Here is a 9,120-nt window from a genome sequence, read left to right as displayed (position 1 = left end):
CTCAGCCTATCAGAACGTGGAACTGTGCACCCTCTGCCCCTCCCACCCCCCGCCCTGTTGCCCTGCAGTTCCTTGCTAGGCTGAGTTCGTTGTTCTGCAGAGTTCGTCATTAAGCAGAACTTGCCCCACCACAGTGTTTGAGACATTAACTCCTTCAGTCTCTGACATAATGATAAAAGAATATACAAAATAAATGATGCACAATGCAATTGGTCACGACATGCTGGCATGTGCCTAGCCAGTCCCCAAGCAGTGGGCCACCACCCCCTGGCCAACTCTCCCAGTTTTATTGTTTAGCATGGCGTCATATGGTATGGAATATCTCTTTGGCCAGTTTGGATCGGCTGTGTCGCCTCTCAGCTTCTTGTGCATCCACAGCCTTCTTGCTGGCAGGGCAGTATGAGAAGCTGAAAGGTCTTTGACTTAGTGTAAGCACTGCTTAGCAACAACTAAACATCAGTGTGGTATCAACATTATTCTCATCCTAAATCCAAAACACAGCCCTATACCAGGTACTAGGAAGAAAATTAACTCTATCCCAGCCAAAACCAGGACAAAACACAATGTTTAGTTTACATTTATGCTGTGCTTTAGGGCTCCTGCTTATTTCTGCAGAGCCCAGGAAGAAGTTGCTGTCTGCATCTAGCTTTCTCTTTTCCTCTGTCTATAATTTGGTCTCCCTTTTTCCCTCTTCCCTAAGGCAACTGAGGATTTGCCACAGCTAGTGAGGGTAAGATGCAGAGCAGTGTACTGATACTACTCAGAGACAAATTCTTTGCTGTCCCGTCAGTTGGTCTTGCTCAGGCTAACTCAGGGTTAAGACAACTGAATTGGTTGGGGGCCAGGCAGGACTTCTCCCCCAGACTGGATTGGCAGGGACCTTCCCCTGTAGCTGCTGTTTCTTGAGCCCATCTGTATGTTTTTCCACATGGAAATCACACCACTTCATGCTACTGTTTCTTCTATTTCAAGCCAGTGCACAAGAAGATGAAGGTGGTCAAAACTATATGCAGTAAATCATTGTCATCTGAGGCTCGATAAGCCATTATAGCTATGTCAGGTGCAACCTAAAAGCTGAATGAAAAGGTACAGTACAGTCAGTAACCTAGTCTCACCCTCTCTACCACCACTGTGTAGTGGCGTATCACTGTTACTAGTACATACTGCAGAAAGAACTTTTTTTCCCTTCTGCCTTCACAGAGTGACTCCAAGTTGCTTGTAAAGGTAATTCACTTCCTCACCTCTAGATATAAAAGATTATATTGAGCTTAATGTGAAAGATACTGAACTGTCACTCCACCAGCTGTCATCAAATGGCTTAAACCTCATTGAGTTACACCGCTAATTCAGCAAGTTCAGAGAAATGAAGATGCCAAGAAGGATCATCTTATGTCATTAAAAGAATTAAGTGGCATTAGCTTCTCCACTGATAGAGTTGGGACTGAATTTCCATGCAAGTCCAGTTTTGTTCCCTGTCTCTATATAATATCTGCATTTTATTAAGAAGTTAATCTCACCTTGATCTTTTGTACAGGAGATGGCAAAGCACAGCTGGGTCCCAAAGTGTTCCTTAACAGCTTCTTTACAGAGAAGTGGCCAAGTTGGCTGAAAGAGGCAGGCCACAGAAACTGGAAGGCTACCTAGGAATTAATTATTATAGTGTACATAATATGAGGGGAGAAGTTGCATCTTGTGTACTCATGTTTCTCAAGATTTGCCCAAGAAAGTCTTAATGCTGACAGTTCTTTTTTTTAAGATGCATACTTAGAATGAGAGCTCAAACTGGCTTAGGTCAAGCCGGTTTATCAAGCCAGTTGTGGTGAAAATAGAGGAGATGGGATGGGGTTTGCTGGATGGGGGGTCAACAGCAATCAGTGTGTGGGGAGAGTTAGAATTTGTCCAAACCATGTTTCGGTTTACTTAATGGAGCAGCATGCAATATACAAGGATGGAGAAGTACAGGCACTGAACTTTCTAACGAGCACCTCATCTCTGCAGCATTGTAAAGGGACTGATCTGAGTTGACGAGCAGTCTGGCTAAGCACGGTGAGATCAGAGACGTGTTGTGGTCTGGCAGGTAGCCAACCTCTTTATAAATTCAGAGCAAGGCATTCTAGTGCATAAATAGGATAGTTACACTTCACAGACCAACTGAACTCAAGGGACTGTTTTTAACTCAGCAGTCTGTACAATAAGGACAAAAGGAAAAAAGTTCATTTTCTCTGGTGGGCTAGCAGTGGCTTCCTTAGTCAAGTGTGCACTGTTGAAGTGAATCTTCTGACTGTCCTCACCACCCTCCCGTTTCTCCCATGGAGCAGTCTTGGAGGTCACAAACAGGATTCCTTTTAGACTGATCTACCCTGATAGATGCACGACAGAACTGCATCTGTCCAGTGTGTCCTCTTTCATCTATAGACTTCTCCTTTCTATGAAGATAAAGCAAACTCATATTCTCTGTAACCACTGGAATCCTTTCTCTTAGCTTTGGGCTTGGATGAAGTTTTAGGTTGGCTACCATCTGCCTGAGAGAAGCGAGCAAACATGAGCAGGACAAAAGACAAATATCTATTTCCAGTACATAAATCTAGACAGTGCTATTGCGCTAAGCACCTTGTGGCTGACAAAGTTAACTGCTGAGATTGCTGAAAGGACAGGGCTAGACATCTGAAATTTTCATTAGCTGGGGAGATGTTTTTCCCAGTGGTGCACTTGTTACAGGTTCTATTACTGTGTCCAGTCATAAACCACATTCAGCTGTAATGTCATCAAGTCTCGTATCAAACCAGGCTGCGAGAGCAGAGTGAGTGCCAAGACAGAGCAGGAGACAAGATGGTGCCATCCCATTCATTGTACAGCATGCCTATCTGGATCTGTGCATGCATGTGGCATAAATATCATCCTGACAACACACTGCCTGGATCTCTAGTTAGAGTGATAATAAGCATGATTTGAAAGAGCAGCTTTATGAGATTCCACTGTGTGCTGAAAGCCACAGAGAAGAAACAGATGGCTAGTTGCTTTCTTTGGTGTGAAACTGTCTCAGCAATGCCCTACCCACCTCATTCCTTGCTTTGCTTTGTTTTAAATTTCTTTTGCAGCTGATAAGGCATTTCTGAAGCAGTTGTCTGTATTTGCATGAATTCAAACTGACCAAAGCAAATCAGTTCTTCAAAAGGACAGGTGTCTAAGGTGTGGGGCTATTTTGGGAGCAGGACAAGGAGCTATTACATATACAATAGGTAGCGGGCACCTGGGAAGTCTGAATGTGCATATGTGTCTGTACAGCTCCATATCCAGCAAAACACAAACAAAAAGCAACACCACCCACAACTGCTATGTCCTTACATACAAAGCTTCGATTGTAAGGGTAACTGGCAGAAGGAAATCCTCCCTGGGATCTGTATCATTAGGTGCAGAGCTAATATCAATGCACACACAGAAAGGATCCTGAAGAGCTGTAATCTGTGACTTTCACTAAATAGACCAGGATTTTGATATAACTGTATTTCAGAAGATGAACCCATATGTTTACATCTACATAGTGCTCTAAACTCAAGCTGAGCAAGCAACTGGTACTGAGATGTCAGCTATGAGACAGCTTTACAAGTGTAGCACAGTAACTGAGTGTAGAATACTACACAAGAAATGGAGCATTGCAGATAGTAGCCCAAGGGCCTTATGATCCCATTCACACATGACCAAAATTTGTCTTAAAACCAGTCATGTTTCTTGCCACTGTGGTCTTTGTGGAAGATTCCCAGCATCCCAGAGCCCCACATATCTGTTTTCCTCATGCTTCTTGAGGCTTGGAGGAACACTGGTGTAAGTAAGTGCATGGTGTACTGCACCACTACATGATGTAGCGTATGAAATCAGATGGCAAAAGCACGTGGTAATATGCACTCTTCAGATACTTAATATTTCATATCAAGGCTTGCAAGAAATAACATTCGCTCAGGTAATAGTATCCAGTTTTCACCTACATACAAACCTGCACCTGCTCAGCTGACAGCCTCAGTCTTTATGAATTTAATTGAACCAGTGTCATTCTTGTAGGCCCTGTATATTGATTTCCAAGTGATTTAAACTGGTATGGTACCAGTGGTTCAATTCCAGTGAGCTGATAAAGTCTGTATGCAAGTGTTACAAATTCCCATGCACCAGTATAGTTACATTACCTTTCAAAACACTTATGGAAGGCTTAAGCAGTTGTGTACTCTGCAAATTGCTGTGCCCCTTCATGCCTTCAGTGACCTGCTACTGGAAGTGCTTACTAAAAGTTACTGTCTCATCGGTTCTGCTGGCAGAGCTCACAAGGACATTCTTTCATTTAGTTATCACAACTACACAACTACTGTCACAGCTGGGCTTGCTGTGCCCCATAGGGGATTTGAGAGAAATTGCATGAAGTATTCCCTGCAACTGGAGTAGTTACTTACCTCTGGTAGAGTGACAAACACCTAGAGGGTGCTAACACTTTTCCCAACACTGCTTGATGTGGGAGAGGAGTCATTTTCCAGGTTTAAACCCCTGACATGTCTCTGCCCAAACTGTCAGTTTCTGCATCCCAGTTAAGCACACACCTAAACTGCTAAATATTGCCAGTGTGCATAAGCATTTGGCTTCTTTCTGAAAGCTGGTGTGGAAAGATGTGTATGTTAAATTGTTGTGGTTTTCATTGATTTTGTATCTCAATGCACTGCCTATTTATTGGTGCAGATGTAAGAAAAGTGTGTTTTCCCAGTATGCCTCAGATCACATCAAAGGCAATTTTGACTCCAGGTCCCCCCTGGACTCTTATAAAGGTGTTTGTAATGGGGGGTACTTGATCAGCAAATCCTCTAATTGCTTTATTGAGTATTTGTTCATGTTTTTAGAATACACTTAATCTAATAGGAGGGTGTTTTAGCACAGGGGTTACTCTTCAGTGGCTTCACCAACCCGGTGGGGCTAACTACAGAGGAAGGTCTCATTCAAAGCAGTTGTGGCAGATGGGCCATGCCTATACAGACATTTGGTTGTCAAGCCAGGAGTGGGGTCTCTTGTCATGGCTCTATAGTTCCTTTTACAGCCTGAGGATGGCAGGTGCTCATTTGCTGGGGCCTGTGCTGCTTTGTAGGGCTATTGAGACACAACTGGTCATCTGACCTTGCAGTACATGATGCTGGGGACAGTGGTCTCAAGGTCATCACAAGGACCGATGGGCTATGCAGGGGCCCTCAGGAGGGCAAAATAATAAAAACATTGGGAGCCAGCAAAGCCTCAACTGGCTGAAGAATAGGTGGGATTCTCAGGCCTTGAAAATCCTCAAGACCTCCCTTTGCAGCATCTCATGCTGGCCATCCTTTCTACTCAACAGGTGGCTGCCAGCCCTAGTCCCTCTCTCCATTTCTCTTCTAATCCTTTCTTTCTCACTTCCTCCTTCAATTTTTGGTGTGGAGAGCTGAGCTGGTGCTGGTTGAGGGTTCTCCAGCAGGCCATGCATAAATGACATAACCATCTTTTTCTCCCTAGAAAGGAGTGGCTGGTGCTCAAGTCACAATGATCAGTGAGAAATTAAATGTGTTGTGATTCTTGCTCTGGCTTATTTGTTGTTAGGTGCATCACATGCTTAGTATTCTCCATTTTCCCTCTTGAGAAGAGGAAATATATAATTTGCCTCTTTGAGTCTGATGCTGAAGTCTGACTCCTTTGAAAGGCAACACCTCTGCTTGATTTTCCTTGTGTATTAACACTCTGTAACTCTCAGTAGTTGATGCTATGCCTTGAACTTTCAGTCCATCACACACCCATCTAGTGTTGGAAGACTGTGACAGCTATCACTTCTCTTTTTGTGTTGGGTCAGTTAGCAAGAACAGATAATCTTGTTAGGCTCTGATGACATCCCATTCTGTGTGTGGTTGAGTCTCCTGTCCTGCAATAACACAGGCAGATTGTGGCAGTGCTGTGCGGTACCTAGCCTGTCAGCAGGAAGCTATGCTGGTCTTGCCCAGGTATATGTAAGAAAGGAGCAGCAGCTGGAATATGTTGAGTCTTTTTAGGACTTAATTCCAAAATGCTGCCTTTGCTATCAAGAAACAGGGCTTGTTTGCAAGCCTTTTTGGAAGTGTTTTTTGGTGATTTTCAGTCCCCTTCAACAGGAATGCTGTCACAACCTTAAGCTGGCAGAGAAGGCTATTGGTGACAGTAACCACCATTGCTCTCTGTTGAAGTGGGCTTCCAACAGGAGGAAGCCTCAAGAAGGGAGAACTGCTTATGTTGCTATTCCCCTTTTGCTGCAACTTTAACTTCTGCAAGTCTGTCCTGAGCCTGTAGCAGAGGAACCATGCAGTTTTGGTAGATGATGGTGTGTAAGAGTTTGACATTGTATTTCACCACTTTGGATGTCATCTTCCTGCAGGACTCAGTAAGAGCTGAGTGTCTTGCCTGTTCTACCTCCACATCTGCAAACCTGAGAGTTGCTTGGACCATGGCCTGTTCAAAGCTCACATGGTAGAAGTATTGATGGATGCCCATGGAGAACAATGACATGGGAATTTCTGCTCTTTCTTTTCTGGGATAAAGTATTTCTGGAGAAGTTTTCTGCTTTTTTTTTTCTTGAGCATTTCAGAATTGCTTTATGAAGCAGCTCTTGAGAAGGGCTGACCTCACTGTAAAAAAAACAATTTACACACTTTCTGTTTTTAATCTCATTCACTGATGCATCTAAATACGGGAGTGCAATGATAAACCCAATTAAATGTCTGACAAACAATTGAAATCTTAGTAATATTGTGGACAAATGGCATGTTTACATGCTAACAACAAGATTTGAGTGGGTGTTGGTAGCTGATGTGAGCTGAATACTCAAATGCAGAGAAACCCAGAGGAGGTGTGTGTTTGTGGAGCATATCGCCTCCTCTGGACATTTTATCTGCAAAGTGAGTGTGTTATTCCTGAATCACAAGCATTGCACAGCTTATTGAAAAGATCTAAAGCACTCAGATTTGCAGATGTAGAGTGCTGTAATTTCTAAGTAAATTTGGTTATATTTGTTAAGAATTAGTTTTATGGGATAAAACTTACTAACAGTTTCCTGGTAGTTTAAAAGAAAGCTATTAATATTGATATGAAACTGGCTATTAATTACATAGTAATAATTTATTCTTATAATAGCACTTTATGATAAATTCGCCTATATCCTTAATGCATTTTAGGAAACTTTTTAAAATCTGTGTGTCACTAGAAGACTACAGGGATATTGGCTATTTTGATTTTGCTTCTGATTTAGTGAAACAGACTAATTAGGGCATGTCTGCTGTCTACGAAAGCAGTACACAAAATTTAAAGGGCAAAAGCACCATCAAGGAACAGCAGGGGCTGGCTACTCCCTAAGGAAGGCAAGCCAAGAGTGACCACAGCATGGGCAAGCAGCGCTCGTGCAAACATGGCGAATGGCTCCTGAGCTGTATTAGCAGAGCAGGGTGGTGATAATAACCGATCCTGTCAAAACTAGACAAAAGTGGTCAGGTCTGAGATCATAGAATCATAGAATGGTTTGGGTTGCAAGGGACCTTAAAGGTGATCTAGTTCCAATTCCCCTGCAATGGGCAGGGATACCTTCCACTAGATCAGGTTGCTCAAAGCCCCATCCAGCCTGGCCTTGAACACTTGCAGGGAGGGGGCATCCACCACCTCTCTGGACAACCTGTTCCAGTGTCTCACCACCCTCACAGTAAAGAATTTCTTCCTAAAATCTAATCTAAACCTACCCTTTTTCAGTTTAAAACCATTTCCCCTTGTCCTATCACTACACTTCCTGGTAAAGAGTCCCTCCCCATCTTTCCTGTAGGCCCCCTTTAAGTGCTAGAAGGCTGCTACAAGGTGTCCCCGGAGCCTTCTCTTCTCTAGGCTAAACAACACCAGCTCCCTTAGCCTATCCTCACAGGGGAGGTGCTCCAGCCCTCTGATCATCTTTGTGGCCCTCCTTTGGACCTGCTCGAGCAGGTCTATGTCTTTCTTATGCTGGGGGCCGCAGAGCTGAACACAATACTCCAGGTGGGATCCCACGAGAGCAGAGTAGAGGGTGAGAATCCCCTCCCTTGACCTGCTGGCCATACTTCTTTTGATGCAGCCCAGGATACACCTGGCTTTCTTGGCTGCGAGCCCACATTGCCAGTTCATATTCAGTTTTTCATACACCAATACCCCTAAGTCCTTCTCCACAGGGCTGCTCTCCATCCACTCATTGCCCAGCCTGTATCCATGTTTAGGATTGCCCCGACCCAGGTGCACACTTACACTTGGTCTTGTTGAACCTCATGAGGTTTGCATGGGCCCAAATCTCTAGCCTGTCAAGGTCCCTCTGGATGCCATGGTCCTTCTAGAGTATCAACCATGCCAATCAGCTTGGTGTTATCTGCAAACTTTCTGAGGGTGCACTCAATCCCACTGTTCATGTCCCTGACAAAAGACATTAAATAGTACTGGTCCCAATATGGATCCCTGCAGGACATCACTTGTCACGGGTCTCCACCTGCACATTGAGCCATTGAGTTGCAAACATCCAGCCAATTCCTTATCCACCAAATGGTCCACCTGTCAAATCCATGCCTCTCTATTTTAGAGACAAGGATGTTGTGTGGGACAGTATCAAATGCTTTGTACAAGTCCAGGTAGATGACGTCGGTTGCTCTTCTCTTATCCACCAACACCGTAACCCTGTTGTAGAAGGCTACCAAATTTCTCAGGCACGATTTGCCCTTAGTGAAGCCGGCTGTCACCAATCACCTCTCTGTTTTCCATGTGCCTTGGCATAGTTTCCAGGAGGATCTGCTCCATGATCTTGCTGGGCACAGAGGTGAGATTGACCAGCCTGTAGTTCTCTGGGTCTTCCTTTTTTCCCTTTTTAAAAATTGAGGTTATGTTTCCCCTTTTCCAGCCAGTGTGAACTTCACCAGTTTGCCATGACTTTTCAAATATGATGGAGACTGGCTTAGCCACTTCATTCGCCAGTTCCCTCAGGACCTGTGGTTGCATCTCATCAGGTCCTGTGGACTTCTGCACCTTCAGGTTCCTTAGATGGTCTCGAACCTGATCTTCTCCCACAGTGGGTGGTACTTCATTCTCCCAGTCCCTGCC

Source organism: Haliaeetus leucocephalus, unplaced genomic scaffold (genome assembly GCF_000737465.1).
Source record: "Haliaeetus leucocephalus isolate CR32 unplaced genomic scaffold, Haliaeetus_leucocephalus-4.0 Scaffold248, whole genome shotgun sequence".
NCBI lineage: Eukaryota > Metazoa > Chordata > Aves > Accipitriformes > Accipitridae > Haliaeetus > Haliaeetus leucocephalus.
Note: the sequence above shows the minus strand (reverse complement) of the source record.